This window comes from Pongo abelii, chromosome 14, assembly GCF_028885655.2.
Source record: "Pongo abelii isolate AG06213 chromosome 14, NHGRI_mPonAbe1-v2.0_pri, whole genome shotgun sequence".
Taxonomy (NCBI): Eukaryota; Metazoa; Chordata; class Mammalia; order Primates; family Hominidae; genus Pongo; species Pongo abelii.
Genome location: NC_071999.2, coordinates 99842484 through 99861508, shown reverse-complemented (window position 1 = coordinate 99861508; position 19025 = coordinate 99842484). Strand labels below are relative to the sequence as shown.

At 36.5% G+C, this 19025-nt stretch overlaps 1 protein-coding gene across 7 annotated transcripts in view; it reads right to left on the bottom strand.

Moving 5' to 3' along the window:
* The window catches only part of GPC6 (glypican 6), a 1198922-nt gene that overhangs the window by 666752 nt on the left and 513145 nt on the right, over positions 1 to 19025 (bottom strand).

The window sequence follows — 19025 nt, the reverse complement described above, 5'->3', positions numbered from 1 at the left end:
CGGGGAAAAAAAAATTAAGTGCATTTTAAAGCACTGTGTTTTGTTTTTTAATCCATTAGGAATGTCCACAAAACTAAAATGAGTGGCCCAAAATGAACTGATTTCTTTGGCCACCAGTAACAATTATATATACTTGGTTTTAAGCTAAGCTTAAGGAGATAGTTAAACATAAGTGGTTTAGTTTCATGAGAATGAAGCCAGTCACATGAAACACTATTTTACAGGACTGTTTCAACAAGATGTCCAAAAAGAGAATTTTTTTGGTAATAATGCTTATGGAGAATATCTTAATATATTTAATGATAAATAACGATACAAATACTTACAGTATGTCTTTGTATCATTCTTCCTTTCCTTTCCCAAATTTAAGTCCACTTAAAATAGTTTTCCTTGGACATAATATAAAACTCTATCAATACTCTTTTTAAATTTTTATTTCAAATTCCATTGGCAGTATATTATTTTCATTTATTTATTTACCTTTTATACAATTATAGTAAGAACACTTAACATATTATCCACCCTCCTAACAAAATTTTAAATGCACAATATAGTATTGTTAACGATGGGCACAATGCTATTCAGCAGATCTCTAGAGCTCATTCATCTTTTAATTTAACGCAGTTGATTAACTGGACTTCTTAACAAAGGAAAAGTTTCAGACTTGAAACTTTCACATGCAAAATCCATTAATGACTGCACTATGACTTGGTCATATTTCCAAGGATTCAGGAGACATCTGCATATCTCCTTCAATTTTATAATTTCATTAAAAAAGGGCATCATTTGAATTCTTAATTCTTTTGCTGAATAACTTCTGAAAATTTTTACAAAGTTTATATTTGAATAGGAACAGAAATCCTGTGCTGATTAAGACCTGTACAACTTAAAACATAGCCTTTTCTCTGCACATGACTGCAAACACCACCAAAATATCAGAACACCCATGGTATGACTTGAGTGAGGTCTCAAAGGTCGAGGTATCTACTACTACTGTAAAGTTGAAACTTATGGCTCATTTGTCATTGACGTAATGTTGTACTAACATAGGAGGCAAGGTTGCATTTGGGCTAACAGCTTGAGTTTTACAAATGTTAACTTTTATCCATGATATCAAAAGGTTAACTTTCAAAAAAAAGTGAAACAACTTGAGAACAGCTCTATGTTATTCTTAGAGGCACAGGCCCATTCCATGAAGTGAAAATTCTCTTAACAGGAATAAGAGCAATGATTTTACTTTTAAGAGGTCGGCACTGGAATCAGATCAGATACCTTTGGATTTCATTAATTGTCCTGTATTTCTGTAGCTTTAGGCTGCTATATAATTCACCACTGTGAATGTTTGTTAAGTGGGACAATAATTATCCAAAAGGTTAACCGGAACTATGAATAATGCAGGTAACCTGGGGCATATATTAATTATGTGACAAAGTTTTGACTTCTCCATATGATTGTATTTTCTAGAAGGCATAGAAGTGGAAATGTAAGTTAAACTCATCTCATTCTTTTAAAAAAAGTTTATAATATAAATAGTATATATTAATGGAAGAGAAATGAAATTTATATCCCTTAAACCTTCCTTAGTAAAATCTTTAAATAATATGTTTGGCCATTTTTCATGCATCTTTATCAACTGTAACATCTGGTTGCATATATTTACAAGTACAAAGATTTCTAATACTTAAACCAAATAAGTTGTCTTTCCAGACAGCTTATCTGGAAAGTTGTCTTTCCAGACAATTTATCTTTTTTCATAAAAGGATAATGGTCTATGGTCTATAAAAATGTGTTTATTTCAATTACATAGAGAATCTAGGTATATCTAAATGGACCTATAAAAACATATGCTTATGAATTGTTTAAAAAGTCTTGTGGGCAGGCCCGGTGGCTCATGCCTGTAATCCCAGCACTTTGGGAGGCTGAGGAAGGTGGATCACGAGGTCAGGAGATTGAGACCATCCTGGCTAACGTGGTGAAACCCTGTCTCTATTAAAAATACAAAAAATTAGCTGGACGTGGTGGCACGCGCCTGTAGTCCCAGCTACTCAGGAGGCTGAGGCAGCAAAATCACTTGAACCCAGGAGGCGGAGCTTGCAGTGAGCTGAGATCACGCCACTACACTCCAGCTTGGGCAACAGAGTGAAACTCTGTCTAAAAAAATAAATAAATAAATAAAAATATTGTATTAGTTTTTTCTGAATGACTTAATTCTAGTCTTCCAGGACTATATTTTCTCCTCCTATTGCTCTTTTAACTTTGGCTTTGACCATGCACCCCTTCTGCCTCTAACTTCACACAATGGTTTTGTTAACATAGACATGTCATTAATATGGTTATAGGTGGCCTTTGTGAGTGTGTGTGGTGTGTGTGTGTGTGTGTGTGTGTTTACATCTTTATTTTTTTCTCATAAATAACTTTCATATTCTTTAAAAAAATAGTACAAAAAATATCCCAAAAAGTCTCAAATTTTGGTGATCCATCTGTGGCACTAATTAATTTATTCCTAGTAGATATGAACAAAACACTACACTAAAGTTTAAAATAAAATGTTTGGAGCTATCAAGGTCCACTTAAAAAACTAATCCACATAAGAAATTATTTTTATAAAGGCATATTAAAAATGGCAAGGTCAAATATAACAAAATATTATAAACACATCACTTCCTAAAAATGCCATTTATTGTTGCATATAATGAAAGGTAGCATTTTGTAGGATTGGAGGAGTCTGATCTGTTTATTCCCCTCTCCTCAACAAATCAGACCCCTCCAATCTTACAAAATATATAGCAAAGGGTCTAATATATAGCAAAAGGTCTCCTATATATTAGAGGCTTAGAAGCTTAGGACTAGGTATCTAAATTAAGAGGAGTATCTCTAAGAAAGTGGGATAGTTGGGCTTTAGGTGATTAGGTGATTGGCAGGAAGGTACCTATTGAGGAATTCAAAAGGAATCAGTAGATCCAATCTGTGATATAAGTGCAAAGGTTTGAAAGGACAACAACTTATTAAAACAAGGGTATAGACAGTATTTCCTGACATTCTATGCAAGGAAAGCCACATAGAATATGTGTGGCAGATATTTATGGAATGGGATAAAGGAGAGAGTCTTGCAGGGTTAAGCATGGCCTAGATAAAAAAATAAATAAATACAGAAGATGAAGGGTTTGCTAATTATTCCAACACCTCAAATCTTGGGGAGAAAGCATAGGGTCAGCAAGTTAATGCTAACACAGCAACATGTTATTGGGGGAAAGCAGATAATTCTCAAAGTGCACAAATTCTGACAGATATTTCTTTTTAGAAATCAGAAGATGTCTTGTCTGAAATATCCTATGATAAATCATAGGAGTTTGGAAAGAACAGTTGTCCAGGATGTCTTTGAGGACTATATTTGAAACTTGTATCACATAGATTAATTTATTTCTTGAGAACTCCTTGAATGATGCCTGATGGTAATAGAAAACCTCTCCAAGAGACAGTAGGTGCAGGGAAACAGCTGGGGGCTACCCAGAGTCCTATGATATAAGAGGATAGGGGCAAGTGGCCCTTCTGGGCTTCATTCTGAGAACTCCACCTGTACAGAAAGAGCCACCTCACCACCTTGCCCTTTGATTGTAGGCTATGCAATGTGATGTATGATTGATGAAATTGTGCTACTCTTTGCTCCATGCATCATAGGGGATCAAAGAGTCCAGCTGATCATGGCAACAAAACCTCTGCTTACCACAAGTGAACTTGCATCACTAAGAAGAAACCTATGTCTAATGATCTTCAGAGTGTCTACCCCCAGTGGTAAATTACAGAAGTAATCAATAACATAGTAAAACTGTCTAGTCTAGTATATCAGAGTGACACTGAATTAATAGTTGCTCTTTATTGATTATCCTATCATGAAAATGGAAAATTTGGGAAATAACTGACTGCCTTAGTTCCAGTTAAGTTATTGAGAAATGAAAAGTATAAAGCACTCCAGCTAACTGGGCCTTAAATATAAATCTTTTCCAAGGTGCACTCTATTACTCACTGCTTGTCAGTCGTATCTCAGCTGAAGGATTTATGCAATGCCTTCTTGGCACGGGGGCAATCTACTATAATTACCTACGTGCAGAATTGCTCTGAAATAGCACAAATGGTGGGTGACAGTTAGGAATCCCAATTAGTATGGTCGCCAATCATGCAATGAGTAAATTGATCTGTATTTTATCTGTATACCAGCACATCAGAACCTGACTTAGAACAATAGTATAGATTTATCCATAAATGCTGGTTAGGTCATTTTTTAATTTGCACAATATTTTTTGAAAAACCTAATTTTCTTTCCTTAAAGGTGACAGCCAAGTCAAGCATAACCTTTTATTTTAAAGTTCCCTGCCAGTCCATAAATCCCACTCTACTGCATGCTTTGTAACTCTCGGTAGCTTCTTTCTCCTTTGCCTGCCTGTTGTTCCAGGATCTTCTGTATCCATGCTTACAGCTCCATTCTGGGCAGACAACCTTATATCCCTAGAGCCTTGCTTTTACACTGACCACAGGTCAAGAAGCATTTATTGATTCATATAATCAGTTGTAACTCTGACCGAGGGATTCCTGAGAGAATGATCATTACGCTTCCAATACCAGACATCAGGAAATACACTATCAACAAAATTTCCTGGCTTTGGAGGCTGTAGGACTTCAGAACTGCATTAGACTGTTTCTAATTTCTAAAGACAAAGAGGAAGAATATTAATTTTCTTATTGTTTGGCCACCATGATAATAGCATTCTGTTTTTAAAGCAAATTCTGTCATTTGTGACAACATGTGTCATTGTGAACCTTACATTATGTGAAATAAGCCAGGGACAGAAAGACAAATATCACAGAATCTCACTTATGTGTGGGGTCTAAAAAATTGAACTTTCAGAAATTGAGAGTAGAACAGTGATTACCAGAGGCTGACGGGAGGAAGGGGAAAAGGAGAGTCAATGGAGAAAGGAAAGACACTGGTCAAAATGTACGAAGTTTTAGTTAGATGGGAGGAATGACTTCTGGTGTTCTGTTGGACAGATGGCAACTATGGTTAATAATAATGTATATTTCCAAAAAGCTAAAAGAGTGGATTTTAAATGTTCTAATCACAAAAAAAGATAGTATTTCAGGTGATTAATGTGTTAATTATGCTTATTTGATTATTCTACAGTATATACATATATTGAAAATTGTACTGTACCCCATAAATATATCTAATTATTAACTTCTCATTAAAAATAAAAAATAGCAGCCTGTGCAACATAGCAATACCCTGTCTCCACAAACAATAATTTTAAAAAATTAGCCCAGTGTGGTGGTGCATGCCTGTAGTCCTAGCTGAGGTAGGAGGATCACTTGAGTCTAGGAGCTCTAGGTTGCAGTGAGCTATGATTGCACCACTGCACTCCAGCCTGGGCACCAGAGCAAGACGACCCTGTCTCTATTTAAAAATTTTAAAACTAAAAAGCAAAGCTTAAAAAATTATTTTTCACAGGTATAGCAGGAGAGAGGGGTGGGGTAGGAGGCAGAAGACTTAATTGTCTTAAGCATGACACAGAGGTCTGAAAAATAAATTTCCTGCAAACTGAAGATGTGCCTCCATGTGCTAGTTTCTAATCTGTCTCTATTAAAAAACTAACTTTGAAGCTCTTTGCTCATATACTACATGGCAGAGTGCAATCCCTCCCAAATCAATATTTGTTATATTTCACACTAAAAGATAATTAAACTGCTTTTTAAAATCAGAGTTTATAATGCAGTGCCTAATTCATAGTTATTTACTGACAATTTTACTACAGCACGCCTTTGCAATTTCTGCAAACTGATCATTTTCTTCAAAAATAGAGAATAAAAATAAAGGCATGAGAAAAAAGGTTAATGAAAATGCAATATAAATTTCAAAAGTTTAAAGCAACTTTTCTTTAACTTTACAAAAGTAATACTGCTCATATATTGAAGGCTGATCCCATGCTGTAAACATAATCACTGTGGACATGAAAGAAATCATACTTTGTCTTTGAAATGATCATATCCTATGTTAAGAAGCACTTAAGAACAATAGCAACAATTTACATATTTTAGTGCTTTTCATTTCAATGATTTTTCATGGTGCTTTACAAACTTTAAAAGATGCTGAGCAGTTGCAATTCAAAAGCATACGTAACTAGAGGAACAAAAAGGCAAGTTTCAAATCCAGTAAGGAAATGAACATGTAATCATTTGCTAGAATTTTTAGGTGAATGCGGGAGAAAGCATATCAAAGGTTGATTTACTTCAGCATGTATATATACAGCATATTTTATTGAGTGGTGAGTCTTTGGGGTGGCAGCCTGGACACTTGTTGAGAATACAATTGACATGGCATTTTTAGATAGTCAGGTCTAAGGGAGAAGGCTTGGCCATTTCCTGCCCATTAGTCCACCCTGATGCTGTGCAGGCCATGCTCTGGATGACCCCTCTGAGCTCTGAAGCTTGAAGTTGCCTGAGGACCAAGCCAGGCTCCCAGAAGATGAGTTCACATAGTTTCTCTTCTAGCTCCCGGCAAAACCAAATCCTCTCTTACTCCAGGTGTGAGAGGAACATCCATTGACCTCTTGCTGTCTCTAGGTATGCTCAGGGTGTAATTAACTCTTAAAATCCCTAAGATGCCTTTTGGGTATTCTCCAATCCTGAGAAGCAGCTTAACATGGTGGTCAAGAGAAAGGGTCTTGCATTCAGCGGCTTGGTGCCATTGCTGGCTGTCTTGCACTGGGCTATTAGTTACTTAATATTTCTAAGCCCTAGCCTTTCTATGAATGAAATGGGAAACTTACACAGTACCACCTATTTCTCAGCTTTCTGTAAAAAATCAATTTCATTAATACCTGTATGACACTTATTACATTGTGTGGCACATAAAATAAATCAACTAATGCCCCTGTTATTCAGGATTTTTTTTTTGTTTTCTCAGCATTTTTTTTCCTTTTCTCTTTCTGTCAAGCTGAAGGGGGACAGCATTACTTAAACAGGCTATCTACCACACTGCAGCACTTCTCATATTTTCCTTCTACACCTGACAGTACATTCTAGATCATAGAGTCAACATATATTACTGGAACCATGATCAAGGAATCAGAAAACGTGGAGTTCTAGACCTGTGTACCCAAGAACAGCCTACCTTTCTGCCACAATGGAATTTACAGTTTGTTTGGGTGGGTTAGTTTGAACTTGTCTCACTGATGATTGGAAATTAAGATATTACTATAGTTTTTAAGCACTTAGTTTAATAGAAGGAAATTCGGAAAATAAGATATTTAGGAAAATATTAGGTTCACATCAAATCAGGATTTTCTTCTTAGATCCTACCACTGAATCTAAAGATCAAGACCATACTTACTAAATCTGAAATCTGATGTAAGGTGAGTTATGGCCATAGGAAAACAAGAAGCTATATTGATTTTGTAGCATGTATATAAAATCTTCCTTATAAACCCACAGAATAGGTCAAAATGCCTGATGTAAACTTCAGGCATTCTTGCCATATCGACTGAGAGTAACAGCCATTAATGAGGTTTCCCATAAAGGTAAAATAATGTGTCCTTCAATGCTGACATAGGAATCAGTGTGAGGTGCTGGTCTCTTCTCTAGTCACTTTGCTTCGAAACACAGCTACTCTGTGCCACACATAACCCAAGTGGGGGATACATATGGGGACACTACTTAATAAAGTATATTGTCCTCAGGATGGTAAGTCTGGAAAGGGAGGCAAGCTTGAAAACATATTATGATGTAGCCAGGGAAGTGTTATAATCAGCAAATATACAACAGACCACGTTAGCACAAGAAAGGATAACATTGCCTCTCTGGGAGGTAAGACAGACTTATCTTCCAGAGGAGATCCTTGGGCTATATCTTGCAGCTTAATGGAAGGGGGCCTGTTAAATTCAGAGAAGTGGTTACTCTAGACAGGAGAAACAAAAGAGAAAGAAAATGCAAAAAAAGAATGGAAAAACTATAGGTTAGAACTTAAGGCTCAGAGGCAGGAGAAAAGAAGTGGGGTCTGGGATTCAAAAGAAATGCAAGAGTCAGATAGATCATAGAGAGCCCCACATTAAAAATTAAACCTGCAAACAAGAACACAGGAAATTAGAAAATGATGACACAATTAGGAAATGCCAGTAGGTCAAAAGGAAGTGACGTCAACAGCACTGCAGAGACAGCTGATTCAGTGTTCAACTTCTATGGTGTTTGAAGAGAAAGGGCAGGTATCCAGGGTGACCCTTTCATGCTCAAAAAGAAAAGGAAGAAAACATAAAACTTGGCATTCTTAAGAAGGAAAAAAAAAAAAAGCCTAGATGTGTAGATAAATATACCTATTGATGTGGGAATTTTCTACTAACAAAAGTTTATATATATATTCATAAAGTATTTAAATTATCTACAGATATTATTATCAAAACACTCAGGACAATATGTATATTTTATAGATTGATATGTATATAAATCAAATCTGTATCTCCATAGATACGTAGATATCCCAGAAACAGAGAGACAGGGAGAGAGAGGAAAGACTGTACTCAAATCTGAAGTTGAATTGGAGAAAGAAAGAAACCTGGATACATTGGTGGAGACTTTCTCCCTCAATACCTCAGTCATAACACTTGCCAACACTTCCTTCTCAGGGAACTTTTCTAACTTCCTCTCCCTCTACTGTGAACTGTTGCACCTCAGACAGCTGCCCTGTTGCCTCTTTTTGTTTATTTTTGAGTCCTGAAAATCAGTCATTTCAAAGTTAGCTGATGTGAAGCTCTGCCTACTGAACTAAAACAATGCAACGTGAGCAGATTAGCAATTCCAGGACCAAATTCAGTTAATGTGGTTGCACTTCCATATCCACAAACCTATTATTTGACATTATTTGAGATCAGGGAATTAATGCCTAGAAGTGAGGAAAAAATGGGAAAATATGAAATGACTGCTTACAGGAACAGTGACTGGATGTAATTTCGAATAGCACAACTTTAGTCCTGGAGGGGGCCTTGGAAATTTTTCAGTCCCTGAAGATATTAGCAACACAAATAGAAACCTTAACTACCCATTTCTGTTTTCTTTTCCTATATAAGGTGCACATTTGGCCTTTCCGAACCCAGCTTATCCAGCCCTATGTGAAGCATTCATAGGTGGCCTAAATGGCAGAATCTACAGTGCCTGAATTCAGACAGAAAATCTTCCTTCAGAATCCTTGCTGGAGTCATTCCTACTACTGCTGGTCATAGACTGGTCTAGAAATTGAGGAGTTGACTTGCAGGACTCAAGCATTTGACATGGAATTATTATCCCCTAGGAAGAGATGAACAAGGACAGTTAGAGATGTGAGCTCTGAAAGGACTCACAGATAGGAATAACCAAGCAATGTTCGCTGACCAAGGGAGGTTATTTTGCTCTAATCCTCTGTGGCTGAACAAGAATAGAAGTTTCTGCCGCTTCTCACTGCTCCCATAGATCTCAGTAACAGAAAACTCTAGGCAGCTGGCAATAATGCCTCCTAACACCTGAGTTCTCTGTTACTGATTCATTGTGCTGCTCCAAGCTACAATCTTCTGTGGGTGTCTCCGAGAAGGTCAAAGGCCCGGATGCCCCCTTTACAATCTGCTGACAGAATGTGGTGGGCCTGTGCAATAGAATCTCCAATCTCACATTCCCACTGTGAATTCACAGACTCTGGAACTCTGATGTCTCCATGAACCAGGTTTCAGACAATCACTGCTTATGTGTATTTATGAACATACATGGGCCTGTAAGGAGACTCAGGAAAAAAACAGAGGGCTGGCATTAAGATCTTGGTCCAAAAGGCTGAATTTCCATGTGGGGAATTGTTTGGTTTGTTTTTCTTGTTTAGCTAATTAGAGGTATCTGTCATAATATAAACATATACCTGTAGAACAAGGGAGTCATAAAGGGTTTGAAGTAGAATCTTCGCAATGTAAAATGTGCCACAGAGCAATTAGAGTATATTTTTACAAGCTCTATTAAACGGGTTGTGGAAGTTAAGTCTGGAAAACCAATTTTACACCTCTTTGGAAGTGCTCTCATTTATTTGCCTAGGGGACAGTGTTACTGCTCACAGTTTGCAGTATTTAACCTCCCACTCCCTATCAAGCCCCTAAAACAAAATTGCCAGCTTATCAGTAGCACTTTGAAAGCCCAAGTACAGCTGAAAAGATTGGGAAGTTTGAATAAAGGAAAAGAGAAGTGATTCATTTCTTAGGGCTTCATCTCTTATGCCCCCAACAGCAGGGAAAAGCCAGTTCTGTACACAAAGCACTACAAAGATTAACCCCATCTGTGTAAAATTAAGCAGCATTCTCATCCTTCTGCCTTGGCATTGGTGAATTCTCATCACAGAACAAACATAACACCCCAGTATCCAGCAGGCACACAAATAGAGTAATTAAAAGTAGTCCTTGAATAAAGTCCCAAGGCTTTTGGGACAGGAATTATATGGTGGCCATTTTGTAATCACAAGAAAGGTAGCTCAGCTCTGTAGATGGCCTCTGACCAGGATGTCCGGAAGTACATTTCTGTCTTTGGGAAGAGACTGCACTGTGATTTTTCAACCAGGGTGGTCCTCTTCTCTGTGGTGTAAGAAAATGGGTGGGGGTGTTATTTGTTGTCACAATGACTGCAAGTTACTCCTGGAATATGGTGACCAGGGTGCCAAACATCCTGAAGTGTGCAATTTAATCCTAAACAATTAAGAACTGCCTTGCTCCAAATGCTAAGAACATCTTGATTGACACACTGTTCTCACCATGGTGGAGCCTACGTAGAATCCCAGTGATGATTCTCATGGACACTGCTGCAGTTTACCCTCTTTAAAACTTACTGGGAATGAAAAAAGAAATAGAGATAGAATGCCAACAAAATATACACATCTTCCACTAAAAATGTAAGCTATTTTTCTCCATCACAGAGGAAATCAATTTCTGAGATAAAGTTATTGGTGGAACAAAAGAAATAACAGTAGAGGATTCCTCCAGCACATCTCTCTTACACAAAAATGCTCTGACTCTATAAAGTGAAATTCTTCTTCTAGATTTCAAAAAAAAATTCTGTTCTTTAAAGCATATTGTTGAATGTATAACATACAATGATGAACATTGTGTGTCCGTCATAGACTCTATTTTTATGTATAAATGAATCTTTCCTTCAAAATGCTGAAAGGCAATGCTATTTGCTACGATGGCTCAGTTTATGGAAGAACAGAATGTGTGGACAAAATGTGGAGCAAATGAACCTTCACAGGTTTTAGAATCTCTTTTTAACCCTTTTAGCAGATAGTATTCATACACTTCAAATGCCCAACGTTCTAAAACCCACTATTGACACAAAGAAATAAACAATGATACAAAAGCAAAGTGCTAACCTCTCCCTAGGGCATCTGTCTTAAAAGGGATCAAATCCTTGAGCTAAAGTGAATTTCAGTGAGTGAGAAGAATTTCAAACGACAATAGGGCCTTTCCAGGGCTCTAAAATTCCTGCCACATAATCTGTATTTACTTAGTCTCTTTTCCTACAGAAGTAGAAGTAGCTCAGAGCTGCTTCTACAGAAGGCAAAAGTGGTGGGTTTTTTTTGCAGTGGGGGCCACCATGGCCTCCAGCATTGCCTGTAAAATCCATCGCCCATCACTGAAGGAGGATGCTTCCTCCAGGGAATATCTCACTCCGTGTGTCAGGGTAGCTTGCACTACTTCCTGCTGGCAAGGTCCAGATCTTCTACGTTGTGGTGGGTCCTAATCTTCTGGAATATGAGGATCTCTTCAAATGGCAAAAATATTTTCGAAACCCACACATGCTATACGTTTAGAAACTGTTGATTGAGACAATGCACAATGACAAAACAAAACAAAAAAAAGCTATACATGTTTAAGAATAAAATGATATGAGTCTGTATTTTATCAATTGTAAAAGTACCTGTCTGCATTTGAAAATTAGTACATGTATGTGTAAAATAATATTTATCCAGTCTATAGAAACTGGTACACTTATGAATTTTAACTCAGCCCCTTGGGATTAACTCAGGGTTCCGGAAGATCTGTATCATGGGACTGTGCTAGATTCATGCTCAGGCTTTGTAGCAGCCAAGTGGATTCCAGACCCATCTGGGTGGCCTCAAAGGTTGTTAACATTAACTTAAATCAGGGAACAGAATCTAAATAGGAATGCAATTAATTATGTTTCTGTTTAGGAGAACAGTAGTTCCATCGATTTTAGTTAGTTAGTTTTTTTTTTTTTAAATAAAAAATTGGCTCTATTCTATGCCTCTTTAGACTTCCTTTTATCTAGCACTGTGATGGGTTTTACTCCTATCAATACTTACTGGTACTCTGATTCTAAGTGTAGGGGAAAATAGCATTCTTTAACATTTTGGAATAAAGGGTACCCTTTGACAGCTCTTTTCCTAATGCCCCCTGCTACTCAGCCATATGTGTCATTTTCTTGCAGTGTGAATAAGTGATTAATTATTTATCTCTTTTAGCTGGGTAAGTTGTTTTCATTCTAAAGGCAACACAGAGGAAGGGATACAAGCATTTTGGAAGGTCTTACAATTGGTGGGTGTTAAGTATCAATATTATACCTGTAAGCAGGAAAAGAGAATCAAAAATGGCTTAGCTGATTGCCAAGATTCTAAATTAGATGGAATACTTCAGAATAATATAGGTTCTAACTGTTATTAATATCCTCTGTTTGGATCTAATATAAATATCTCCAGTTTAATTGACATATTAGGTAAAAATTGGGGAGAAACTATCTTTTCCTCCAAAAATAATCTTCATTAGGAAGAGCAGAAAGTTTGAAAATACCTTATAATATGGTTTAAATTGTCACAAGAATATTAAAGATAAAACAGAGCATGCTGGCTTCCAAGGAAGCCCTGGTTGCCAAGCCGCCTGCTACCCCTTCACTCTGCTCCTTCTATCACATACTCAGTCTCCACATGCGCAGTCTCCTTAAATTAATTTCAGCCCAGAATATTAAACCATATTCCTAGGCCAGGTGCAATGGCTCACATCTGTGGTCCCAGTGCTTTGGAAAGCTGGAGCAGGAGGATTACTTGAGCCTAGGAGCAGGAGGATTACTTGAGCCTAGGAGTTGGAGGTTACAGTGAGCTATGATTGCATCACTGCACTCCAGCATGGGTGACAGAGCAAGACTCCACCTTTAAAAAAAATAAATCAATAAGACAGAGAGTGAAAGGGTGATTACCAGAGGCTGGGAAGGGTGGTGGATGGTTGGTGGAGAGGTTGGGGGAAGGTTAATGGGCACAAAAAACATAGAAAGATGAATAAGACCTACTGTTTGATAGCAAAACTGGGTAGTCAATAACTCAATTGTACATTTTAAAATAACTGAAAGAGTATAATTGGATCGTTTGTAACACCAAAGATAAATGCTTGAGGAGATGGATACCGCATTCTTCATGATGTGCTTATTACACATTGCATGCCTGTATGGAAACATCTCATGTATCCCATAAATATATACATCTACTATGTACCCACAAAAATTAAAAATAAAATTTTAAAACCTAAAATAAATAAATAAAATTATAAAAAACATACTCTACTTATTGTTGTGTTACTGTAGATAAACATGATATCTTATTTTGCTAATTATTTCAAACAGACACACACACACATACTTACATACACACCAAGGAAAAGCGAACAATGTTGTTAAGTTGTGTTGGAACCATGCGGTAAAGAAATGGTTATATATAAATGTTCACTGAAGTGACATGGAAGACATTCCGCCAACACTAAGTAATGAGACACTGTGGTCAGGGAGGTAACAGGGTCTCTTACTGTGTCAATCATGAGGAAGCTGGGGGCAAAGAATAATCCATTCTGAATATGCCATCACCAAAGCCTACCAGAGTTGCAAGCAAGAACTCCTTCTTAATATCCCTACTCAGGCTCTTTCAGTAGCTTAAAACTAAGGAAGCAGGTTATCTAAAAAGTGTTTATTCTTCTAATTCAGACTGAGAATGAAAGAAAGGATATAAAGGGGAGACTGTTGGACACTCACAGGGGTGACAATTTAAAGTTAATGTTGTGCAACCCGCTGAATCCATCTGATCATTAATTCACAAACCTCGGCAGTAGGTATGACAGCTACTGTGCCCAGAGGCTCAGTCATGCCTCAGCACTACCCCAGTAATTGTCTCCCAATAAAAGACATGCAGCCTGTCCCATAAATGTTGCAGCCATCACTGGCATGAGTCAGGTCTTTAGGTTCTCAGGTCCTGTGGGGATGACAGCAGAGAACACGTTTCTGGAACTCCTCACCCACGCTGACAGGTGCCCTTTCAACATGCAACTCTGTAACAGGCAGACTGCTACACTCCTCAACAGCCAAGTAATCAAACCTTTCCCAAAGATATGAATTAGATTCTGTGGTGGTTTTCCTGAGCTATTCAATAGCTAAAATTATAATGTTGTCAGTGGTAATAGATTGCAACTGATTATTCCTAAGTGCTACATTAGGCATTTTCTTTCTTTTTCTTTTTTTTTTTAATTTAAAACACATAGAGAAGCAACAGTTCATCTCTTGTGTGAAGAGCATAGCATTTGCCTGACATATAATTTGAAACATCTCAGCCTTGACTTACATAAGGAGAGCCCTGCTGAGCTCCTGAAGATGGCATGTCTTCTAAGAAACTGCTGGAAGTGCATATTGCAGACGAACATGAGCCCTGAAACATCATCTAATTCCTCCATACTGTATTTTGTAAGATGGCTTGTTTACCATAGGAAGAACCTAGCAGGGTCTTGTGACCTAAAATAGATTGAAAATCATACAACCTATGCGGTCCTCTACTTATTTGGAACGAACTTACTCCTAGAATCCAAATCACAACATTACAATCAGAATTAGAGTTCATAGATTTTTTTCTGGACTATTATACTCAGTATGCTCATCAGAAACAATAGAGCTGATTAATAGTATATTAGAAATACTGTCAGAGAAAATACAGCCTGAGAGAATTATTAAAGAGCATGTCAAGCCACACTGACATACATACCACACAAATCAGAATGGTGTGGCTGGAATTTAAGTGAGAGAACAAAATGGAAATGAGAGAAAAGAAAAGTGGTAGGCCAATGGGGGAGGAAGAGAAATCCTTCCACTAAAAAGCATAGTGGAGCTCCCCCTTGTAATCCCAGCACTCTGAGAGGCTGAGGCAGGAGAATCACTTGAGCCTAGGAGTTTGAAACCACCCTGGGCAAGACGGTGAGACTGCATTTCTACAAAAAAATTTTTTAAAGTAGCCAGGCATGGCAGTGCACACCTGTAGTCCCAGCTACTTGGGAGGCAGAGGAGGGAAGATCCCTTGAACCCAGGAGTTTGAAGCTGCAGTGGGCTGTCATTGTGCCACTGCACTTCAGCCTGGGTGACAGAGTAAAATCCCATCTCTATAAAAATAAAATTTAAAAAATTAAAATAAAATAAAATAAATAAAAATTACAAGTAAAAAGGACTTATAGCCGTAGGGACAAAGCAAATGCTGTTTCTTTTTTTCTTTCTTTCTTTTTTTTTTTTTTTTCTGAAAACATTGCAAAGGAGTAGTTATGAGACACATACACAATCATGGGACAGAAACTATGAAACTCTACAAAAATAATGTATTCTCAGAACTTTAAACCTAATGACGAACACAATGAAGTACAGCACATCCTCCAGCTACTATTGGTGGTGAGGCCACACCCCCTACATTCCTCTGATTTCAGGAGAAGAAAACCTGAGTCTGCCTCCACTCCATACAGGCTTGCTTCCTCTTACTTCTAGGCATTTTTTGTTCTTTGTTTTTCTTTTTTTGGGACTTGAAAACCTGTAACTTGCAAAACAGCACTCTATTCTTGTAAAGTAGCCAACTCTGTACTCCTCCTCACTCTACAGTGAGGATCCAAAGACAGGGTGTTTGGAGGCATACAGAGAGTAATTAAATAGGCTTTCTGCTTGCTTTCCTCCCTCCTTTTGCACATTGGTTTTGTCTCCAGAGGAGAAGTGAATGTAGACAGAGACCTCTCCGGATTCCCCTGGACATCTGGAAAAGCACTGTGGCATATGCTGTGAACCACTCCCACAGGCTCCACTTCTGTTGGACTTGCCTTGGAATCACCATGGTGGTAGTTCAGAAACAAGGCAGTTAAAACCATACTAAGCAGCTACCACATGCCTGGCCTCACACCCACCCAATCAACTAGGTAAAATCATGTACCTCACAAGGGTTGACTGAAGTGGTTAGTTGGTGTCATTTAAAACTAATCAAGCTTGTTTCTAGTTCTGATCACAATTATAGCTGTGTTTTTAAGCTAATCTGCTGAGAACGGAGAACATGTGGGCTATACTGGGGTGTGTCTATTTTTATTTGTATTCCAATTGTATATTTTTTACACTGAATCTATCTCTATCTGCTTCAGAGATATTTTACCACAGATCTGATTGAAATAGGAAGTAGCAACCACTATAAAGTAACTTTTATCCTTGAGAAAATATAGCCCTGAAGAAGTTAGTCTTAGGGTATAATGCCATTTTTGTTTTTTGGTATGAATAGTTATATGCCATTCCCCATTATTTTTTAATAGCAGATCCAATATTCATATTTCTCAACAAAAGGGAAAAAAGTTAGGTTAACTACTTTCCAGCAGTAGCTCCTTGTATTCTACTTTGCTACTAGAAATAGTCAACTAGAATTACCAAACAACAAATTTTCGTGGAAGCATCCTACACACTGTGATCATTGGAATCTTTGCTACTACTTTCTCCTTGATCGCTTATTCCTTTTGTCCTCCTTTGTCTTTACAGACAAATCTTACCAAATTTTAAAGACTCTGCTTAAATTCTATTTATTCTAATATTTTCCTACCATTTCCCAGATACAATTTTCTCTCCCCTACGTCTGTTTGTCATTTATTAGGCTTAAATGCACACTACCTTTTCTTTTTCACAACTTTCTGTTCTTTGATATAGAAAATTCAAAACATCCAAAAGAGCCCTAGAAAATAAAATGCTATTACTCAAATATGCTGTCCAGGAAGTTAGAATACCCCAATAAATGGCATTTATAAATGCCCCGTTTTCAATATTTTCCCCAAAATATAGTGATTTTAATCCATCTCAATTTGTTAGAAAAAGGATAATCTTTTGCCATTTGCCATCGTATTTTTTTCGTCACAAGTAAGGCTGAAAAATTTATAGGTTGCTATTAGCTTCTTGGCTTCTGGGGGGTAATATCAGTTTAAGGCCTTTGTCTTTTTTCCCTGGGGTTGTTCATTTTTCATTACTATTATTGCTATTAATTATAGAACCTTTACATATTATGCAAAGCGTCTATTTGTCATACATGTTATAAATATTTATTGAAATTTTTAAGTTTCATTATAATGCTTTACTGTTTAAGTATAAATTATTTAATGTAATCTGTTTGAAAATAAATTGAGATTCCTAGTATAATGGTAGATTGTGTTGTAAAAGACCTGTCCCAGAAAAAGTACTCAGTAAATATTCTTCAAGCAGTATATATCAAAGATTATCAAGTAATAGTCAAGGAAAATTTTAAAAAGTCAAAGAAAAAAATCTGTACTGCAAAATGGTAGAAAGCAGTGAATTTCTTAAGATAAAACCAAAAATTGACCATATCCAGGAAGTGTAAGATAGAATTACAATATGATTAAAATATCTTATCAAAGATAAAAGTAGGTTGGAAAATATGAACTACAAGACATAATTAACAAGAACTTAAGGTTAAAACAATCAAAATTAAATTACACTTAAGAAAATTCCAGGATTAAAAATAAAATAATAAAGAGTATGTGAGAAGTTGAGACATCTGAAGAATGGAAAATGGGATCCAATGTGTAATAATAACATTTCCGAACAAAAATAGTATAGTTATTTCAGAAATGAAAGAGAAATAGGACTAGAAATAGCATCTTTGATTCTCATGTACTACATAACAATAAGAAACTGAATCCAACTGAGAGCCTCATTTTAAACAAAATATACAAATGAAGAACAGTATTGTATGTACTTTTAAGAAGACAGTGTAGTCTATTATGAGATATAAATCAGATTTCTTTGTGTTCCTCTATGAAAAAGTAAAAGCATAACAATAATGGAAGAACATATACTCAAAACTGAGGTATTGTTCGTTTTCACTTGTTCATGAAAATAAGACACTCTTATCCCTTGAAAGACTTAGAAAACTCACTAAAGGTATTCACTCCAAAATCTGCTGGACAATTAATAAAGTATTATACTAATTACCAAAGTAAATGCTACTCATTTGAAGACATAATCAAAGAACTCTGAATTACTGCTAATAATATTAACCAATTTAGAGAATTCTTAAGACTTAATTATGAATGGAATAAGATACAGGATGAAACTGCATATGAAGCCATAAAGGGCAAAATTCCTTGGCATTTATAAAAACTTAAGAAAATACAGAATTAGAAATATTGTATACTATTTTGCAATAGGCATTGATGATTAAAAATTGAGTGATAAACTTTTAAATTATTTAAAGATAAAAGAAAACATGGCAAATCCCACACAAAAATAAAAAAAGCAAAAAAAAATTAAATCACAAAAAGCTACAAATAAAAAGTGAAATAAGTAGGAAGAGATCAAAAATAGGAATTACTACATAAAACATGAAACTGTCTCCCTCACCTCATTTGAAAGTCAGAAATTCTCAGATTGCATTTAAGAATTCAACAAGTGGCTGCTTACAAAGCAATATGTCATGCAAAGGCTAAATATAAGAAATTCAACAAAGATCTATCAATCAAATTTGAACAAAAGAATAGTATGGTTGGTAATATTAAGCAAAACAGAATTTAAGGCAGTAAGCACTACATTCGATTAAAGAAGATTATCATACCATTATAAAAGACAGTCAATCAGAAGCAAGTCACAACACCATATTTTCATTGAGCAAATACTGTACTTTAAAACATTTTTATTTTTAC